Genomic DNA, 10,114 nt, shown 5'->3' on the forward strand with positions numbered 1-10,114 from the left:
TGCTGGGCGTAATGTGGATCAGCTCACTGACTCCCCCCCTTGGATAATATCGAAAATTTATATTTAAATTTAATATCAAAAATATTTAATAAGCTTCAAAAATTCATATCTTCTTCATACGAACTCCGTTTTCGACGTTCTTTATATCCCCGCGTAGGTGAGACTACGCTCTACAACTTTCGTTTAGACTCCGTCGGCTAATTTTTAATTTATTTTTATTATTTATTTTTAGTAGGCCGGGACAGGAAAACTCTGTTATAAATTCATAACTTCTTCATCTGACGTCCGTTTTTGTCTATCTTTTTATCATTTCATTACAATTAACGAGATCTTCGATTCTCGTTTAGATCATTTCGGCTAAAAACCGCTCGGTCTCAAATCGAGTATTCGGGCTGCATACTGCTAAGTCGAAACTTAGAAAAATCATAACTTCCTCATACGAAGTCAGATTTGGACGTTCTTTTTATGCACGCTCACGGTTTAACGTATTCTACAACTTTCATTTACATTGCTAATGCTAAATATCGCTCTAACGTAAATTCACTTTTTACGTCGCGCTGTGTCGTGCCGGTTCTGTCGTGAAACTTCTACAAGTCATAACTTATTCGTTATAACTTGGATTTCGGCGTTCTTTATATGTATGGAATCCTTGTAACATATACTACAACTTAGTTAAGATTATTCATTCTAAATAATATTTTATCAAAAAGTCATTTTTGACACTTATCGTCTCTAAATTGACTAGCCCTGATCTACGGGCGTTACAGACAGGTACACAACGATCGTTTGGAGAAGACGGAGCGTATAGAAGATTCGTCTTAACTTTTGTTCATATGATATATATATATATATATATATATATATATATATATATATATATATATATATATATATGTATAACTTTTATAACACTTTTCTTTTAAACAAATGTAATTATTCATATGTAATGTAATGTTTTGTGTTTACTATCCTTACTATGTACATTGGTTGCGATACTTCATGACGTCCTCCACCCCAGAACGTTTCCGCCATCGGTTTCTAGGTGTGACAATCGGTCAGATGAGTACGAATGAGTTGGATGCCAGGATTCATGAGATCCTGCATGATGAGATTGCTGCTATGTTTAGGGTGGAGATGCCAGAGATGTTTGAGTCAATCAAGACCGCCATGGTTGAGCATTTTGATGAGCGTTATGCGGCTCTTGTGGAGACGGCTATCGTGGCAGCTGCAGTGGCTGTAGCAGTGACAGGTGGAGGAGCCGGTTGTGGTTTTTAGTATTGGGACTTCGATAATACGAAGCCCCCTACTTTTGATGGAGTTCAGGATCCGATCATTGCTTTGAGGTGGTTGTCGGATGAGGAGGGTTGTTTCTTCACGTGTTCATGCCTTGCGGATCAGAGGGTGAGGTGTGCTCTGAACCTTTTGAGGCTCGAGGAAAAGGATTAGTGGAGGTTGACTACGAGGTCATATTCTGATGTGTAGTGGGCTGCGGTTACATGTGATCAGTTCCGGGAGATGTTCAGTACCCGTTATGTTCCACGGGTTGAAAGGGAGAGGTTGGCTCAGGAGTTCTTAGAACTAAAGCAGGATTCGGAGTCAGTGACGGAGATCACCAAGATGTTCACTGAGAGGGCGATGTTTTGCCCTGAGTTTGCTCCGGAGCAGGCTTAGATGTCCCGATATCTGAGTATGCTCAAGAGGGATATCAGGCAGTTTGTGTCCACGTACAGGTGTGAGACCTTGCTGGAGTTGCAGGAGGCCACTCGGCGGCGTGAGTTGGAGATTGAGTTATCGTTACAAGAGCAAAGGCAGGCCCCGATGCAATCACAGCCGGCGCCGAAACGGTCCAAGGCCGTTGATTCCAAGTTGGGAGGTCAGGGTAGCTGCACTTGTGAGAAGTGTGGAAAGGGTTATATTGGAGTTTGTAGGTTCAGTGCTGTGTGCCGCAAGTGTGGGAAAGAGGGGCATTACGCGAGGGATTGCCGTCAGTCAGCCCCACTTCAGGACATGAGGATTTGTTATCAATGCCATCAGATTGGTCACTTGCGGGCCAACTGTCCACAGCTTGTTTCCAGATCGGTGCAGGTTCCAGCACTGATCACTTTGAGGATTACTGGTGAGGGTCAGGGTGGAGCAGAGCCTCCAAGGGCTCAGCGACGTGCTTTTCAGCTCACAACAGAGGAGGACAGGGCAGAGTTGGATGCAGTTGCGGGCATGTTTTCATTCCGTTGTTGTCTAGTTATCTAGTAATTTATGTAGTGTTGTATTTTATTTGCCGTTCTGCGTGTTTCATGGTTTGGTTGAGAGTGTTAGTAACTAGGAAGTTGTAGGCGGTTTGCATCCAAGCGATTGATGGTCATAATTTGGTTGTGTGGTCTTGTTGTCGGGTATAGTAGTTGTGTTTTGAGAAGTGTTCGGTGGGGAGTCGAACTCCCCTAGAGTTCGTGATGTGCGATGTCGGGAAGTGATTTTTGTGGAGGTTGCTCGTTTCAGGGGGAATCGGTTTATGGATAAGAGGAGTATGGGCCATCAACTCACTGAGTCCCTCACCCTTTACTCATCCTTATCCATGTCACGACTCGTCGAGTTTGGCATCAACTCGACTAGTTCCTCTCTTATATGAACATCACATGAAACTCATCCGACTAGCCGAGTTGTATGAATACTCGTAGAGTCCACCTTCATCTGATGAACAAGTCATGCCCTTGACTCGCCGAGTTGTATGAACAACTCATCGAGTTCATCTTCATTCTTAAGAACATTGCCTTGGACTCGTCGAGTCTGTTCTAGTACTCGTAGAGTCCTATGAACTCCAGGTCTAAAATCTTGTCCAATGCATTGGGTAACAATTTATGTTCGGTTACAACCATTCTAACACTCAACTGGTTTCCTTTGACACTCAATAGATATGGGACTCAAAGCCTCGGACTCGTCGATTCCAGGAACATTCTCGCCGAGTCAGTCACATCCACACTCTAATTCTTCTATTTCTGATGTACGATCTTTGATCATAAGATTGATCCAAACTCCTACAATGAATCTAACATGTAAAGTTACAAAGTTTACGTGCTTGCATGGGACTTTGAGCTCAAAAAGACATAAACCAAGCTCCTATGATGCATGGGACCTTTCATGGGTGCAAAAGCAACCCAAATTTGCCTAGTGACCCCTTTAATGACATGATTCAGAAGCTTTAACCCCCAACCATGTTTGAAAACATGGTTGGCCACCAAAAATGGCTTATAAAAGCCCTAAATCTCCCCAAAGAGGGATCTAACAAATGAGTGAGTAAGGTTACAGCTTTTTACCTTCAATGAACTGTAGAAGGTGCACAAACTCAGGTTGCCTTGGTCTCTACTTGCTTCCTCAAGCTTTTCTCCTTCCTTCTTATGACCACAAGCACCAAAATCCACCAACAAGGCTTAGATTGCTTCAATAACGGCTAGGGTTTCAATGAGAGGTGTTTTGGGAGCATAAGGGACGTTGTGGTCGACATAACATTGGTTAAATTGGGTGCAAACCCTCGGATTAGGGTTTTTTTTCCAGACAGGGTCTACTCATCGAGTCCGGGACCCGACTCATCGAGTCCATCACTTAAATCCCGCGTCCCATCCCACTTCTACTCGGTGATTTGGTCCTTCAACTCGCCGAGTCCAAGGATAAAAATGCAAAATACTTATATAAAAATAAAAATAAATGCGTACCAAGAACCAGGTGCTACAAATCTCCCCCACTTATTTTAGACTTCGTCCTCGAATTCTGTTGCTTGTTCTTGAAACAACTCTGGGTAGCGCTCCATCATCTCGTCCACCGGCTCCCAAGTCCATTCCGATCCCTTCCGGTGTTGCCATTGCACCTTCACGAGTTCCACTCTCTTGTGCCGCAGATCCTTTGACTTCCGATCAAGGATCGCCACAGGTCGCTCAATGTAGTTCAGGCTGCCATCAACCTGAATGTCCTCCAAGGGCACCACTGCCGAGTCGTCCACCAGGCACTTTCGCAGCTGGGAAACGTGGAAAGCGTTGTGGATCTGACTGAGTTTGGCTAGCAGATCTAGCCTATACGCCACCTTACCTACCCAGGCTATGACCATAAATGGTCCAATGTACCTGGGTATAAACTTTCCCCATTTACACAATCGAATAACGCCCTTCCATGGTGACACCTTCAGGAAAATTATATCCCCGACCTGGAATTCCAGGTCAGATCGGCGCTTATCAGCATAACATTTTTGCTGACTCTGAGCAGTCTGAAACCTGCTCCGGACCTGCAGAATCCTCTCTGTCATCTTGAGCACTACTTCAGTGCTCCCCATTACCCTCTGGCCAACCTCGCCCCAACATATTGGGGTCCTGCACTTCCTCCCGTACAACATCTCGAAGGGAGGACGATCGATGCTCGCGTGATAACTATTGTTGTAGGAGAACTCCGCCAGAGGGAGGTAGGTATCCCAACTACCTCCGAAGTCTAACACACATGCTCGCAGCATATCCTCCAGAGTCTGGATGGTCCGCTCGCTCTGACCATCCGTCTGAGGGTGAAAGGCGCTGCTAAAATGCAGACGAGTACCCATCTCATCGTGAAACTTCTTCCAAAACCTGGAAGTGAACCGCACATCTCTGTCTGAAATCATCGACACTAGCACTCCGTGCCATGACGCCACCTCCCTGATATAGATGTCAGCCAGTTTCTCGGCTAAGATGCCCTCCTGAATCGGAATAAAATGTGCGCTCTTGGTCAATCAATCAACGATAACCCAAATCGAATCCACCCCTCGCTTGGTCCTGGTAAGCTTTGTGATAAAATCCATCGTAATGCCCTCCCATTTCCACAGCGGAATGTCCAACGAATGCATCTTTCTGTGTGGCCTCTGGTGCTCGGCCTTGACTTTCCTACAGGTCAAGCACTGCTCCACGTACCATGAGACATCCCGTTTCATGCAAGGCAACCAATAGTCCAGGCGAAGATCCCTATACATCTTCGTCGCCTCGGGATGAATGGAGAATCGAGATTTGTGCGCCTCCTCCATCAGAACCTGGTGCACACCCCCGTGGTACGGGTGTAGTGTCAATAACCCTCGGCTATCATCATCGAAGGAGGAAACCTTCCGCACAATCCGCTCCCTCTTCAGATGTTCCTCCTTCATGGCCTCCTGTTGAGCCTCCTGAATCCACTCCAAAAGCAGAGTCACCACTGTCATCCTTAGACAGATATCCTTGATCGGTGCTGCCTTGTGGCTAAGCGCGTCGGCCACCATATTGGCCTTTCTCGGGTGGTAGAGGATCTCACGGTCATAATCCTTTACCACACCAAGCCACCGACGCTACCTCATATTCAGATTTGGCTGGTCCATGAGATACCTCAGGCTCTTTTGGTCCGTGTAAATCGTACAATGAACCCCATAGAGTTAATGAAGCCAAATATTGAGGGCGAACACAACGGCCCCCATCTCTAAATCATGCGTCGGGTAATTCTCCTCGTGAGGCTTCAGTTGCCTCGAAGCATAAGCAATGACATGCCCTCTCTGCATCAATATTGTGCCCAAACCCGAGGTGGATGCATCACAGTACACGATGAAATCCCCCATGCCCTCTGGCAGGGCTAAGATTGGCGCGTCGCACAATCTCTGTCTCGATGTCTCGAATGCAGCCTGCTGCTCAGGCCCCCAACGAAAGACCACAACCTTCCTCGTTAGCCTAGTTAGGGGTACGACTATCTTGGAGAAATCCTTGATGAATCTCCGATAGTAGCCGGCTAATCCGAGAAAACTCCAAATATCAGATGGAGACCTCGGAACCTCCCATCTCATCACGTCCTCCACTTTGTCCAGATCTACCGAAATCCCATTTTAGTTGACAAGGTGCCCAAGAAACTACACCTCGCATAACCAGAACTCATACTTGGAAAACTTAGTGTACAAGTTCTCCCTTCTCAAAGTCTCCAGAACCTCTCGCATATGGTCCTCATGCTCCTCCTGCGTCTTGGAACAGACCAAGATGTCATCCATGAAAACTATCACGGACCGATCCAACATCGGTCTGCACACACGGTTCATGAGATCCATGAACGCGACGGGAGCATTGGTGAGCCCGAAAGGCATCACCACGAACTCATAGTGGCCATAGCGTGTCCGGGACGCCGTCTTCTGTACATCCTCCTCTCTGACCCTCATTTGATGATATCCTGAGTGCAGATCAATCTTGGAGAACCAAGATGCTCCCTGTAACTGGTCAAAAAGGTCATCAATCCTTGGGAGTGGGTAACGGTTCTTCACCATTACCTTAATCAGCTGCTGATAATCTATATACATCCGATGCAACCCGTCCTTCTTCTTCACAAACAAAAATGGGGCTCCCTAGGGTGAACTGCTCGGTCTGATAAATCCCTTATCTAACAGCTCCTTTAGCTATGTAAAAAACTCCTGCATCTGAAGAGGAGCCAACCAATACGGTACCTTGGCTATCGGAGCTGCACCAGGGACCAGGTCGACTCTGAATTCGACCTGCCTCTCCAACGGTACCTCAGGCAACTCCTCGCGGAATACATCCTCAAACACCCATACTACGGGCACATCGCCCACCGTTGCCCTACCCACCTTCTGGATGTCCATAACATAGGTGACATAAACTGTGCAACCCTACTGAAGGTAGCGCCTAGCCCTCGCTGCTGAACATAAAGCTAGTCCTCGTTGTGGCCTTTCGCCCTGAACCACCAACTCTACCCCACTAGGGGTCCTAATCCGTACTGACTGCTGCACGCAGTCGATCACTGCCCCATTGGGGCTCAGCCAGTCCATACCAATAATGAAGTTGTTCCCCCCAAAGGTATGGGAACCAACTCCACCAAGTAACGTTCCTCGAATAGCCTCAAAACACAATCCCAGTAGACTTCCGACGCTCGTACCGACTGGTCGTCCATAATCTCGACCTCTAGAGGGAAATCCAACATGCTTGAAGATTTCGGAAACTTCTTGCTAAGCGCAAAAGAGACAAATGACCGAGTGGCACCCGAATCAAACAAAACCTGAAGTGGGATACCGTTCACATGGAACGATCCTAAGGAAGGCACATAATATATCAAAATCACAGCAACATAACATAAAAGCATAAAATAAGAAATCATACCTGTCACCACATCGGGTGCAGCGCATGCCTCCTTGACTGTCAGCTAAAATGCTCGGCTCCGAACCACTGGAGCCTCCAACTTGGCCTTCCGGACAGCCACAACCCGTGGTGTCGCTAGAGTCGGCGCCACTACCGACATCGTTGCTGCTGCTGTCAATCTAGGGCAATTGGCCTTTTTATAGCCCTTCTGATTGCAATGAAAGCAAATCAAGTCAGATATCTGAATCGCAGGAGTAGGGGCAAGACAATCTTTTCCAAAATGTCCAACCTTGCTACACTTATAGCAGCCTGAACCCAGCCCAGTGCGATAAGCTCCCTCGTGTGACCGACCGCATTTCCCATAGCGGTCCTGCCCTGACTGGCCTTTCGGCCTACCATCGGATCCCTTGGGCATCTTCCCCGAAGCCCCCATCGTCAACCCCTCCACTGCTTCCTCTTCCGGATGTGCTCCAGATCAATCTCCCTTTCCCTAGCCCTGGCAATCAAGGATTCCAGGGTAGGGCAAGCTGAGAAACTGACATGCTCTCGGATGTCAGCTCGTAGCATGTCATGGTAGCGGGTCCTCTTCATGTACTCATCACCCGCATATTAGGGCACCAGCAATTCCCTCTCCCGGAATATGGTGGTGATCTCCGCCACAGTCTCTGTAGTCTGCCTCATGTCTAAGAACTCCTTGGCTAGCTGTTGAATCTCCATAGCCGACACAAACTCCACCTTGAATCTGGTCACAAAGTCCGACCAGGTCATCGCCTCAACAACCGAGGCTCCCAGAGAGTCACCAACCGACTCCCACCAATCTCTGGCCCTGTCTCTCAAAAACGGACCTTCGACCCTTCCAGACAGAAGCTCGTCAACTGCGCAGACTCGCTGTCTGCAATCCATCTCCTAGCAGCAATGGGGTCCTTCACCCCATGGAAATCTGGCACACCACTCCCTCTAAAGTCCTTAAAGGAAAGTGTGCGTGGCCCCGACTGGCTGGTTGCCATGTCACTCCTGAACGCCCTGAGGCGATCCTCCATCAACTTAATGGTCACTTCCATGATCGACCCGAAGATAACCGGCGTTGCATCAAGGATACCCCTCGTGATCTCGGACGTGATGAACTTGTGTAACCCATCATCCACATGCTCGGATCCTACGCCCAAGACCGATCCTGACCCAGATCCTGAACCTCCTTCTCCATGTCGCGTAACCACCATTCTAAAAATAAACATACGATTGTCAGGGTCACATATACCTTTTAGAGGTCTCACACACTTTCCAAGTTTCCAGGTTCCATCTAGGCCCTCCTTGATTCGAGTACGGGTCCTCTACTTTCAGTAGTACGGGCCCATACTACCTTCCACATCTACCCGTACTTTCCTCAAGGATTGCTTCGACTTTTCCAAGTCCCTTTTACTGATACCCTTTCCACTGACCTCATCCTAAGCTTCCCTAGGGCACTTTCCAACCTACCCTCCTCCATCAGTTGCACTAGGAGTCCCCACCACCTCCCCTAACAAGCTTGTGGATACTGTTACATATCTGTTCCTTAGCTAGTTGAATATGGCCAGAACCCCCATAGCACAAAGCAAGTAGCAATTATGCATTGGGTAACCAAAATCAGGCATAACCTACACAGGCCATCCTACTGCTGACTAAACAACCCTAGCATACAGCTTATACAACATGCATATAAGGCATCCTCCGTAGACCCTTAGCCCTAACTAGCATGCAATTCTCAGAATCATATATCAGGCACACAAGGCATCCTCCTAGATCCTTAGTCCTATTCTAGCATGCATTTTTCTGAATCAAAACCATATAACATAACATAGAAAGTATGGGTATCTTGGGGAAAACTTACTTGAGCTAGGCCGGTCGCATGCATCACACACTTAGTCTTTCTTAAAATCCTTCCATTTAGATTTTAGAAAACCATTTTCCTTGTAAAAATCTTTTAGTCCCTTAGTTTGAGTCCAGACACCCCCGAGGGTGTGTCCGAATCCCTCAAACCACGGCTCTGATACCAACTTGTAACATCCCAAAATTCAAGCCCGAAAATTTCATTTTTGAATTAACAATTCGATAAACATTTTTACCAAAATTTTGTCAAATAAACAACACGTCACAAAATCATATTGTTGTGTCCCAAACATAACGTCAAAAGTAATGAAAATCATAGTACAGTCCCAAAAACTCCTTTCAGAAACCATGAGTGTGTGTGTGTATGTGTCTGATGCGCTGCTACACCGTCGAATCCTTCCCCTTTGACGAAGAGGTACCTGAAACCAAAACCAAAAATGTAAGCACAAAGCTTAGTGAGTTCCCCAATCATACCGCATACCATACAATATTGTTGGTATCTTTCAACCGGTAACCTTCATTGGTATCTTTCAACCGGTAACCTTCATTGGTATCTTTCAACCGATAACCATCATCGGTATCTTTCAACCGGTAATCAAAATCGGTATCTTTCAACCGGTATCCGTCATCGGTATCTTTCAACCGGTAACTGGGGACTATTTCACCCTCTACCACTAGCATACAATCAACAAATATAAACATACAGTCAGGCATATTCGGGTACTGACCTACCCTTGGGTCCTAAGGACCACTGTTAGGGAAACTAATCCCTATTATACACATAACATATCATCCAGATACATCTCATAACCAACACATAACTAAACCAAGATAATTATCACAAAGACCATTATCTTCTAAATACCCCTTTTTGGTGGGTCGGCATTGTGGCCTTAGACCCACCCCTACTGGAAGGTAACTCACCTCAATGTCGTGTAGTGTTTGAATTATCCTCGGCGCATAAGTTGACTCCCGTCGACTCCTCGATCCCTACACAACAACCTTCAAGTCAACATACAGCACGTGCAACCCTAAACAGGGTTAGTCAGAGTCCAGTCAAAGTCAACTTCAAGTTGACCCGACTAGCCGAGTTGGACCGTCAACTCGCCGAGTCCCTCACCCTTTACTCATCCTTATCCATGTCT

This window comes from Lactuca saligna, chromosome 8, assembly GCF_052625555.1.
Source record: "Lactuca saligna cultivar CGN05327 chromosome 8, ASM5262555v1, whole genome shotgun sequence".
Classification (NCBI taxonomy): Eukaryota; Viridiplantae; Streptophyta; class Magnoliopsida; order Asterales; family Asteraceae; genus Lactuca; species Lactuca saligna.